This window comes from Diceros bicornis, chromosome 28 (assembly GCF_020826845.1).
Source record: "Diceros bicornis minor isolate mBicDic1 chromosome 28, mDicBic1.mat.cur, whole genome shotgun sequence".
Classification (NCBI taxonomy): domain Eukaryota; kingdom Metazoa; phylum Chordata; class Mammalia; order Perissodactyla; family Rhinocerotidae; genus Diceros; species Diceros bicornis.
Window position 1 is genome coordinate 31,122,094 of NC_080767.1, and position 13,060 is coordinate 31,135,153.

At 37.0% G+C, this 13,060-nt stretch overlaps 1 pseudogene; it reads left to right on the forward strand.

Annotated features, from left to right (window-relative positions):
• Positions 1 to 670: 670 nt before the first annotated feature.
• Positions 671 to 1,703, forward strand: LOC131393603 (olfactory receptor 1J2-like; annotated as a pseudogene).
• Positions 1,704 to 13,060: the final 11,357 nt, after the last annotated feature.

Sequence of the window (13,060 nt, forward strand, 5' to 3'; positions counted from 1 at the left end):
TATGAGTGGTTGGTGGTTTAATGACTGTTCACCATTCTTTTTTTTCTTTTCTTTTTTTTTTTTTTTTGTTCACCATTCATATGAAAGACAGTTTGTAGAGTATTCTGGTTTGGTAGCTGTGCTGGCATCAAGCAGCTTTAAACGACCACCCACTTCTAGAGTGACCACAAATTTACAGCTGCATCTAAATGGGACCTGGCTAGGTTCACAGGAGGAGTGTGACAATGCTCCAACAATTCTAAATAAGCACTGGATTCTCATGTTACTGTAAGGCAGAAACAACTGATACCAGTTGGTGGAGGCTCATTGACTATTTCTGCCACAGTGAACTGTTACAATTTGCCTTTGTCTTGGTGTAGTGAATTATCCCTCTATGCTCATCACCATCTAATCTTACAGAAGGGAAGAACCTTGCCTTTCTTCTTCACTGCCGAATTCTCAGTCTTTAGTAGAGGTGCACGTTCAGACTCAATGTTAAATGAATAATGGCTCAATGAAACAGTGAACACTCTTTTCCTTCTGTGCTTGAGGTCTTGTTGGCTGCTTTTGGGTGTGATGATTTCCTCCAGCCAGACAGTGATAGAATGAAGATGCATGCATCCACAGATGTGACAAATTAATGAGTGTAGTGAAAAATTCATTGTTTTCCCAGAAAATTACAGTATGAGATATGATGGTCCTGATCATGTTTTCTAGGTTCCTGAGATTCCCAAACCTTCTTCATCCCCAGCATATAGAAGGGCACTAAGAGGCCTGAGAACCAGAGCAGCCTGTCCAAATTCCTTAGCCTGGGGCTCCCCATACCAGTGAAGCAGCAGAGCATGTTCTTCACCTTGTTCCTGGGCATGTACCTGACCACGGTGCTGGGGAACTTGCTTATCATTCTGCTTATCAGGCTGGATTCTCTCCTCCACACACCCATATACTTCTTCCTCAGCCACTTGGCCTTCACTGATGTCTCTTTCTCAGCTGTCACAGACCTCAAAATTTTGATGGACATACATAATGATTACAAGTCCATCCCCTTCACAGAGTGCATTTCCCAGATGTATTTTTTCATATTGTTTGGTTGTCTTGACAATTTCCTTCTTGGAGTGATGGCATATGACAGGTATGTGGCCATTTGTCACTCACTCCATTACAGCACCATCATGAGGCAGGAGCTGTGTTTCTCATTAGTAACTTGATCCTGGTACTTCTGTTATGCACATGCCCTGTTGCACACGCTCCTCTTGGTCCATCTGTCTTTCTGTGCTGCAGTACCATCCCCCACTTCATCTGTGACCTCACTGCCCTCCTGAATATGAGTTGCTCAGACACCTCCCTCAATGAGCTGGTCATCTTCACTGAGGGAGGAACGCTTGTCATCCTGCCTTTGAGTAGTGCCTTGGGCTCTTATATCCGGATAGGGACCACCGTCCTGAGGTTCCCCTCTACCAAGAGATTCTTCAAAGCCTGTTCTACCAGTGGCTACCATTTCTTTGTGATATCTTTATACGATGGGACCATTACAGGTGCTTAATTTTTCTCCTTATCATCCATCTCCAATGATAAAAGTATAATTGCTTCAGTGATATATATATGGTAGTTGCCCCCCACTGAACCCGTTCATCTATGGCCTAAGGAACAGACATATGAAAAATGCCCTGGAAACGTTTGTTAATAGTGTTAAATTCTTTAAGTCACAATCATTCAATGTGTAGTAATTACACATTCAAATGCACAGGGAAACTATAAAACCTGAGCAAACATTCTGAGTATCCAGTGGAATCGGAGCTGTACATATAGCTCAGGGAGATGGGCTTTTCCCATGTCCCTCTCTGCTGACCTATACAAGCTTTCATTACTCAAACTGAGTTCAGTGATTCTACATTTTCTTAATTCTTTTTTTTTTATTTTATTGAGGTCACGATAGTTTATAATATTGTGAAATTTCAGGGGTACATTATTATTTATCAGTTTCTGTATATACTGCATCATGCTCACCACCACTAGTCTAATTTTTATCCATCACCATATATATGTGCCCCTTTACCCCTTTTGCCCACCCCCTGATTCACTTCCCTTCTGGTAACCACTAATCTGTTCTCTTTGTCCATGTGTTTGTTTACCTTCCACATATGAGTGAAATTATGCAGTATTTGTCTTTCCCTCTCTGGCTTATTTTGGTTAACATAATGCTCTCAAGGTCCATCCATGTTGTTGCAAATGGGATGATTTCGTCTTTTTTTTTTTTTTTGGTGAGGAAGATTAGCTCTGAGCTAACATCTGTTGCCACTCTTCCTCTTTTTCTGCTTGAGGAAGATTGTCCCTGAGCTAACATCTGTGTAAATGTTCCTCTATTTTGTATGTGGGACACTGACACAGCATGGCTTACATGAGCAGTATGTAGGTGCATGCCCAGGATACGAACACGTGAACCCCAGGATGCTGAAGCGGAGCACATGAACTTAACAGTTATGTCATTGGGCCAGCCCCTGATTTTGCCTTTTTTGTGGCTGAGTAGTATTCCATTGTGTGTGTATACATATATGTATATATACCACATCTTCTTTATCCATTCATCAGGTTATGGGAACTTGGGTTGCTTCCATGTCTCGGCTACAGTGAGTAATGCTGCAATGAACATAGTGGTGCATAAATCTCTTTGGATTGTTGATTTCAAGTTCTTTGAATAAATACCCAGTAGTGGGATAGCTGGATCATACGGTATTTCTATTTTTAATTTTTTGAGAAATCTCCATACTGTCCCCCGTAATGGTTGCACCAGTTTGCATTCGCAACAGCAATTTATGAGGGTTCCCTTTTCTCCACATCCTCTCCAACATTTGTTGTTTATTGTCTTGGTAATTATACCCATTCTGACAGATGTTAGGTGACATCTCATTGTAGTTTTGATGTGCATTTCCCTAATCATTAGTGATGTTGAATGTCTTCTCGTGTGTCTGTTAGCCATGTGTATATCTTCTTTGGAAAAATGTCTGTTCATATCCTGTGCCTATTTTTCTATCGGGTTGTTTGTTTCTTTGTTGTGGAGTTGTATGAGTTTTTTATATATTTTGGACATTAACCCCTTGTCGGATATATGATTTGCAAATATTTTCTTCCAGTTGGTGGATTATCTTTTTGTTTTGTTCATGGTTTCCTTTCCTTGCAGAAGGTTTTTAGTCTTATGTAGTTCCATTTGTTAATTTTTTCTTTGATTTCCCTTGCCTTAGTAGACATAGTATTCAAAAATATGCTGCTAAGACTGATGTCAAAGACTGTACTGCCAATCTTTTCCTCTAGGACTTCTATGATTTCAGGTCTTACACTTAAGTCTTTAATCCATTTTGAGTTAATTTTTGTGTATTGTGTAAGATAATGGTCAGTTTTCATTCTTTTGCATGTGGCTGTCCAGTTTTCCCAACACCGGTTATTGAAGAGGCTTTCCTTTCTCCCTTTTAGGTCCTTGGCTCCTTTGTCAAAGATCAGCTGTCCATAGATGTGTGATTTTATTTCTGGGCTTTCAATTCTGTTCCATTGACTTGTGTATCTATTTTTGTGCCAGTACCATGCTGTTTTGATTACTATAGCTTGGTACTATATTTTGAAGTCAAGTTCAAGGTCTTTTCTTGTTTCATATAAATTTTAGGATTCTTTGTTCTATCTCTGTGAAGAACGTTGTTGGGATTCTGATTGGGATTACATTGAATCTATAGATTGCTTTAGGTAAATGGATATTTCAACTATGTTTATTCTTCCAATCTATGAGCACAGCATAGCTTTCCATTTCATTATATCTTCTTTAGTTTCTTTCAATAATGTCTTATAGTTCTCAGTGTATAGGTCTTTCACTTCTTTGGTTAAATTTATTCCTATATATTTTATTCTTTTTGTTGCAATTGTAAATGGAATTGTATTCTTGACTTCTCTTTCTGCTAGTTTGTTATTAGTGTATAGAAATGCAACTGATTTTTGTAAGTTTATTTTGTACTCTGCAACTTTGCTGTAGTTGTGGATTATTTCTAATACTTCTCTGATGGATTCTTTAGGGTATTCTATATACAGAATCTTGTTATCTGCAAACAGCGAGACTTTCATTTCTTCCTTTCCCATTTGGTTTCTTTTTATTTCTCTTTCTTGCCTAACTGGTCTGGTGCAAACCTCCAGTACTATGTTGAATAGGAGTGGTGAGAGTAGGCATCCTTGTCTTGTTCCTGTTCTCAGAGGGATGGCTTTTAGTTTTCCACTGTTAAGTATGATGATGGCTGTGGGTTTGTCATATATGGCCTTTATTATGTTGAGGTATTTTTCCTTCTATACCCATTTTATTGAGAGTTATTTTTATCATAAATGGATGTGGGATCTTGTCAAATGCTTTCTCTGCATCTATTGAGCTATCATGTGATTTTTATTACTCATTCTGTTAATGTGGTGTATCATATCGATTGATTTGTGGATGTTGAACCATCCCTGCATTCCCTGTGTAAATCCCACTTGATCATGGTGTACCATCCTATAATGTATTGCTGTATTTGGTTGTCCAGTATTTTGTTGAGGATTTTTGCATCGATGTTCATCAGTGATATTGGCTGTAAATTTCTTTTTTTGTGCTGCCTTTGTCTGGTTTGGTATCAGGGTAATGTTGGCCTCATAGAATGAGTTAGGAAGTGTTCTGTCTTCTTCAGTTGTTTGGAATAGTTTTCGAAGGATAGGTGTTAAGTCTCCTTTGAATATTAAGTATAGTTCTCCTCAGAAGTTTTCTGGTCCTGGACTTTTGTTTTGGGGGACGTTTTTGATTATTGTTTCAATCTCTTTACTTGTGATTGGACTATTCAGATCCTCTATTTCTTCTTGATTCAGTTTTGAGAGGTCATATGAGTCTAAGAATTTATCCATTTCTTTTAGGTTATCCAATTTGTGGGCATATTATTTTTCATATTATTCTCTTATAATCCTTTGTATTTCTGTGGTATCCATTGTGATTTCTACTCTTTCATTTCTAATTTTATTTATTTGAGCCTTCTCTCTTTTTTTCTTGGCGCTTCTGGCTAATGGTTTGTCAAATTTTTTTATCTTCTCAAAGAACCAGATCTTAGTTTAATTGATCCTTTCTACTATTTTTTTACTCTCTATTTCATTTATTTCTGCTCTAGTTTTTATTATTTTCTGCCTTCTGCTGACTTTAGGCTTTGTTTATTCTTCTTTTTCTAGGTCTCTTAGGCATAGTTTAAGATTACTTATTTGAGATTCTTCTTGTTTGTTGAGATGGACAGGTATTCCTTGCATGAATTTCCCTCTTATAACTACTTTTCCTGCATCCTGTAAGAGTTGGTATGTTGTATTTTCATTTTCATTTGTCTCTAGGTATTTTTAAATTTCTCTTTTAACTTGTTCATTGATCCAATGGTTGTTCAGTAGCATGTTGCTTAGTCTGCACATATTTGTGACTTCCCCACCTTTTTTCCTGTAGTTGATTTCTAGTTTCACAGCATTGTGATCAGAATAGATGCTTGATAAGATTTCAATCTTCTTAAATTTATTGAGGCTTGCCTTGTTTCCCAGCATATGTTCTATCTTTGAGAATGTACCATATGCACTTGAGAATAATGTGTATTCTGCTGTTTTGAGGTATAATATTCTATATTTATCTACTAAGTCCATCTGGTCTAGTTTTTCATTTAGTTCCACTATTTCCGTGTTGACTCTCTGGCTGGATGATCTATCCATTGGTGTCAGTGTGGTGTAGAGGTCCCCTACTATTATTATGCTGTTGTTAATTTCTCCCTTTAGGTCTGTCAATAGTTGTTGTATATAATTTGGTGCTCCTGTTTTAGGTGCATATACATTCATAAGTGTTATGTTCTCTTGGTGGAATGTCTCTTTAATCATTATATACTGCCCCTCTTCTGTTTCTCATCGTCTTTTTTAGCTTGAAGTCCATTTTTTCTAGTATAAGTATAGCAATACTTGCTTTCTTTTGCTTGCCATTTGCTTGGAGTATTGTCATCCATCCCTTCACTCTGAGCGTATGTTTGTCTTTAGAGCTGAGATGTGTTTCCTGGTGGCAGCATATTGTTGGCTCTTGTTTTTTAATCCATCCAGCTATTCTGTGTCTTTTGATTGGAGAATTCAATCTATTTACATTTCAAGTGATTATTGCTATATGAGGGCTTAATACTGCCATTGTATCTCTTGTTTTCTGGTTGTTCTATGTTTCAATTGTTTCTCTTCCTTTGTATTTCTGACTGCCATTCATTTTGGGGGTTTTATTTTGGAGTTTTCTCTTTTCTTATGAATTGTGGCTCTGCTGATTTTTTTTTTAGTGGTCACCTTGAGGTTTGTATGAAAGATCTCATAGGGGCCGGCCCCGTGGCATAGCGGTTAAGTGCGTGCACTCCGCTGCTGGCTGCCTGGGTTCAGATCCCGGGCATGCACTGACGCACCACTTGGCTGGACATGCTGTGGTGGTGTCCCACATAAAGTGGAGGAAGATCAGCACAGATGTTAGCTCAGGGCCAGTCTTCCTCAGCAAAAAGAGGAGGATTGGCATGGATGTTAGCTCAGGGCTGATCTTCCTCACAAAAAGAAAAAAAAATGTCTCATAAGTGAGACAGTCCTTTTTCTGTTTATATCATCTTATCGCCATTAGCCTAAGTAGGTTCCATCCCTCTCCCCTTCCCCTTCTGAGTTATTATTGTTACAAATTATTCTGTTTTGTGTTGTGGGTCTGTGACTAACTTGAAGTGTTTATAGTTACTTTTGATATTTTGCTTCCCTTTATCTTGTAAGTTATAATTAAATATTTGCTTCCCTTTTCTGAAAGAAAGCTGCAGGTTTCTGATTTTATCTGTCTATTTATCTCCTTGCTCAAAGCTTTGTAGACTTTTGCCTTTTTGGTCTGGTATGAGGGCATCCTTTATCATTTCTTGTAGGAGATGTCTAGTGGTGATGAACTCCCTCAACTTTTGTTTATCTGGGAAAGCTTTTTTTCTCTATTGTATCTGACAGATAGTTTCACCGGATAGATTATTCTTGACTGAAAGTTTGTATCTTTCAATATTTTGAAAATATCATTCCATTCTCTCCTACCCTGTAAAGTTTCTGCTGGGAAATTCACTAAAAGCCTGATAGGGGTTCCTTTGTAGGTTATTTTCTTCTGCCTTGCTGTCCTTAATAATTTTTCTTTGTTGTTGACTTTGACCAGTTTTACTATTATACACCTTGAAGAAGGTCTTTTAGCATTGATGTAATTAGGAGTTCTATTGGCTTCATTTATTTGTAAATCTGGTTCCTACCCCAGGTTTTGGGAAATTCTCAGCTATTATTTCTTTGAACAAGCTCTCTGCTCCTTTCTCCCTCTCTTCTCCCTCTGAAATATTTATAATCCTTATGTTGCTTTTCCTAATTGAGTTGGATATTTCTCAAGTAATTCCTTCTTTTTTTTAAATCTTAGTTCTGTCTCCTTCTCCACTTAAAGCAATTCTATATTTCTATGCTCTAAATCACTAATTCTTTCCTCCATAACATCAGCTCTATTTTTTTAGAGATTCTAGATTATTTTTTATTTCATTAATTGTGTTCCCCATATCAAGAATTTCTGCTTGTTGTTTTTTTTTTATACTTTCAATCTCTATGATGAAGTATTCCTTCTTCTCTTTAATGTCACTCCTGAGCTCATTGAACTGTCTTTCTGAGTTCTCTTGTAACTTGTTGAGTTTCTTTATGACAGCTGTTTTGAATTATCTGTCATTTAGATTGTAAATTTCTGTGACTTCAAGGTTGGTTTCTGGAGAATTGTCATTCTCCTCCTCTCCAAAGTGTTGCTGTTGTTTCTCATGGTGTTTCATCAACTAATCTTTTGCTGGGGCATTTGTGGTAGTATCAAGTCACAGATTCCACTTGCTGCCACTGGGAGGAAGCAGGAGGTGTGTTTCTGTTACCACCTCATCTGCTGGAAGTTCTGGGGTATTATGGGCACTTGTGCTAGCTGAGAGAGTGTTCATATAGGTGTGTAGATCTTCTGCTGCCTCTTCTTAGGGTTTCTCCAGCCACTGTTCTTGGTGGGCAGGACTTCCTCATGGTGTCCAAGCATGGCCACTCCTTAGGAACATAGCAGTACTGTGGGCTCTCCCACTGGATGGGAAAGCGATCTCATGGGAACTCAGGGCTGCCGTCACCTGCTCCCACAGTTGTGCTGAGATGTGCTCCCTACTTCAGGGCCACAGCAGTACTATGGGCATTTGTGGAAGGCAAGTAACCATTCCCTTGGGCATGCAGATCCTCTGCTGCCTCTTCTCCCAGTTGCACTGGCCACTGTGCTTGGTGGGCAGGGTCTCTCACGGGGTTTGAGCCTGGGCCTCTCCCTGGGACTGTGGCAGCACTGTGGGCTCTCCCACCAGACAGGAAAGTGATCACTCGGGGAGTCAGGGATGCCATTCCCTATTGCTGTAGTCATGCAGAAGCACACTCCTAGCCTCAGGGCCACAGTGGTACTATGGTTGCTCCAACTGAGAGAGGAGTTGTGCCCATGCACAGTGCTGCAAGGGGGCTGGAGAGTGCTCAACTATCACCACCACCTCCCCAGGAGTAGTCTATCCACCCTCAGATGTATAGCTATGCAGGTCTCTCAGGTGGCCTATTGTGCGTATTGGGTATCCTCCATTGACCAGTGAATGTTCATTTAGTTGTAGTTCAAAGAAGGAGAGATAAAGGGAACAGCTCCCTATGCCATGTTGCTGATGTTACCCTATATTTTCTTAATTCTTAGAGTAAAGATGCCTTATTCTAACATGAACAGTGCTTGGTGAGAGGAGGAGGGCAGTGAAGATGCCAACTGGCAAGAGTGAGGAAGGAAGCACCTCCGGTCCCACCATCTACAAGAAAATCCTTCCTTTCTTCCTTGGCTTCCCAGGGTCAAGATAAGGAGCCAGCAAATAGAGTATCACAGAAAATTTTGCTAAGATAAATTTAATTTCCAGTTTTTAAAAAGCTAACATTCTCACAATAAACTTTCAATGACTCTTGTCTTCATTTCCCTAAAAGTATAGGTTCATATGAGTTTGTCTACCTTTAATAAATATGTAGAAATGACATGATTTTGAAAATGTGCTGTTTTATTCAATATTTTAATTACTTCTAAGAAAGGAATGTGAGTAAACCTTCTGGGGTGCTAGAAATGTTCTATATCTTGATCCAGGTGGTAGTTATAATGGATGTATACATATGGAAAAACTCATCAGGCCAAACATTTCAGATTTATTCATTTAGTATGTGCATGTGAGACGTTAATACAAAACGACAAGAGGGAGGAAATACAACAAACCATGACTATGATTGTCTGAGGAGAAGTGAAAAATATATATACAATGAATGTGAAGACATGTATATACAAAATGAAGGTCATTTTCCAGGGAGAAGATGCTCCCATTTTTTCTATTTGTTTTTATCTTTCCTCTCTAATATTTTCTTTCTTTGCATATGTTATAACTCACTTAAACAAAACTCTTCCTTCTTCTTGCTTATCCTCAAACATTGACTCAAGCAGGTCCTCTCAAAATCTATCATCTTGGGACTTTCAGATGGGCACAAGTGTGCATGATGAGTAGAATGTGATGCTGAATTATCTAGGCCTACCTAGGATACTCAGAAGCTAGAGGAGCTGTAAGAGTGAATGCAACCAAGTTTTTGGAGATCTTAGGACACAGAATGAGAAGTGACTGTATATATACAAGCATCACACTCCAATAAGCCCTAATAAGAATGAGAGCTGACTTTTTAACAATGGCAGTAATAAAAGATTGAAAGAAATTAGAAGACAAAGGAGTGATACCTTTAGTAGAGTAAAAAAGTAAAAAATAAATTCTGCCAACCTAGAATACTATGTCAGCAAATATATCCTGGAAAATTGAAGGTGAAATAAAGATATTTTCTGAAAAATAAAAACTAAAAATAATTTGCCAGCAGACCTATACTAATAGAAACACCAAGAGGATTTCTTTACACAGAAAGAAATTGATTATGTGAGAAACTTGAAAATTCATGAAGAAATGAAGAACAATACAATTATTCATAAGAGTGGTAAATATAAAAATGAATCTTTACTGAACTAAAAAACACCAATAATAACAATATCCTATGGGGATTCTGATTTACCCTAAGGTGAAACTTCCGTGAAAATAAATTTCGAAAGTCAGATGAATTCGATCATTTCGCAGGGAAATACGTATTAGCAAAATTGACTCTGTATGATATAGGAAGTCTAAAAACATCAAGTTCTGTAGACTAAATGGAGAAAGCTATTAAGCAACTACTCCATAAAATAGAACCAGGTCCATATGGTTTCATGGAGAATTCTATGAATGGTCAAAGATCTAATAGTCTGAATGCTGCATGAATTATTCCAGAACATTGAAAATAAAAGAAAACATCTTAATTTGTTTTATGGATGAAACAAATACAATATTGACGTGTAAGCATGATAAAGAAGAAGAAAAATAACATTTCAAGTTGACAGTTCTTGTGAGTATTAATGCAAATATACTCAATAAAATATTAGCAAATAGAATCCCACACCATGTTAATAAAATAATACATATAACCCAGTGGGATATTTCCAGGAATTTAAAGTTGGTTAAATATTAGGAAATCCTTAATAGAATACAACTCATTAATAAATATTAGGTTAAAAATCATATAACTCTTTCCGTAGATGCTGAAAAAGACTTCAACAGAATTTGATAAAATCAAGAAAAAAAGATTGGTGGATTCTCTCTTAATAAAACATAAATTTTGCATGAATATATGTGATATATAAATATGTTTTTGTATTTGTAATGTTATATTATGGATATTATATTAAATAAATATATATTTATATATTTCATGTAAAATATATTACATATTTTATTATATTACTATACATAATAAAATATACATTCCTTAGTTATACAGACAACACTTTCCTTAGTGGGAATCGTTAGAGGCATTTCCTTTAAGATCAGGATCAAAACCAGAAGGCTCACTAATACACATTGTGGTGAAAATATTAGCCAATGCAACTAGATGAATGAAATCAATTAAAGTCATTAAATAATTAGAAAAGAAGAAGTAAAATCTTCTGATGACTTTATACACACGTTACAAATAGAGAAAAAAAAGAAATTCTGAAAGCAGAAATTGTATGGAGGTACTGTAACTGCATGGTGAGTTCAAGAGAGTGCAAGTGTCTTCAGGAGTTAGACATTTATCAATCGTGCCTCCTATCCCCTGGATCTTTCTTCACCAGCAAAGTCACACCTTGGCAGGCAAAAATCTCCTTTCATCAGTTCCTCCGTTTTAGAATTCAACCTGAATGTGAAATGGGTCATACATAAACAGATCCAGCCATCTCCAATCCCCTTTCAGAAATGGACAGTTGTGTGTCATCCTCGCAGTTAAATTGATTTGGCTTCAATAGCCTGGTTTTGTGTTCCTGTGATGTTATCCAATTTGCAGCATCTCTCCTCTAACCCGCCACATTCCAACAGTGCAATGACTGTTTTACAATGCAGTTTTACTTTAATTCTTTGTTTAGGTCCTCATTCTAAATTTCTCTTTGTAGTACCTTGTTGAATAAACTTCTTACCTAGACTCAGACCAATATTATTATTCCGCTTTCCCTGAAAAAGTATTGGTGTTCTGCCTTTGAATTAAAGCTCATGCTTTTCTCCACTGGGATAAGTCTCCAGGTGTGAAATGTTTGAAAGAGTGTTTTTCAACTTCTATAACCCCAGTCGTTATGCCACACTGGGCATGGTATTTAGACCAAGATGACAACTGTTTTTCTGAAGTCACATGAGAGATTGCAATCAACTTTGTAGGCCATTCCTGTTGCAGAAGAGCCTCATACGATGAGGCGGCCTCTCCAGCCTGTCAATAACTATTCCCAGGCCTCTGGCCCTTCCCTTCTATCCAAATCTTGTCCTATTTGAGTAAACTTCCTTCAAATCTCCAGACATTACAGGCATCAAAACTTTTAAGGAATATTCTTCCTTAAGGTGTTAATAATTAAAATCAATTAATACACACCAGTCCGTAATATAAAGCAATTAATAGAGTCTACTTTTATCATTTATAATTTTAGCTCTTATACTATTATTCTCCAGGTGACAAAGATATCGGTGAATTGATATGGAATGATTTCTAGGATATATTTTTCATATAAATAAGCAATGAGTCCAAGAGTATCTGTAGCATGTTATCCCTTGTGTAGAAATGAAAGATAAATAAGAAAATATACATGTATCTACTCATTTGAGCAAGAAGGAGCACAGGAAGACATCAGAAACTAATGTAATTGGTTTGCTACAAGGCTGGGTGGGAATGTGTGGGAGGGATGAGGAGATGGGTGTAACTATTTGTATATTTTCACTAGGTTATTTTTTACTTGCTCAAAATAAATAGATAAAAAGAATGGGAAACAAAAAAAATAGAATGAAAACAAAACAAATTAACTATATCTCAAATGAATAACATGATTAGATTGAAGGAGGAATTAAAATAACTAATCCTGGAACATCATAGTCTGTCTATATACCGTCAAAATAAAGAAAAAAAAAACTATGAAAAAAGTTGAGCTGCAGTTAGTAGTTTTGTCATCAACATTGATATGGATTCAGTATTCTGAAATTACTTAACAGGTATTCCAGGATTCAGTGAATAAGTAAAAGTATTGTTGAAAAAGAGAACGACTCCTCACTATCAGGAAGGGTGTCACATACATGGAAAAGAAGAGACTGGAAAGAACTCTGTGGTGTCAAACTGGAATGGGAAGTGTCAGTTTGAACTTATGGTTTTTCATACATATATAAATAGGTTGCAATTTATGAATTAAATATAAATATTTATACTATTCTTATCCCCCATTCACCTCCTATGATTAACCATTGCCATTAGTTTATTGGTTTCTTGTTTATACTTCCTGTGTTTCTTTTATATATATTTCCTAGCTGCATCTTCTGAGATGATCTAGAAGCCTTGTAAGCAATGAACACACCTAACAAATTTTCTCTCTAAGTACCATTCTTCTCTAAGAGGA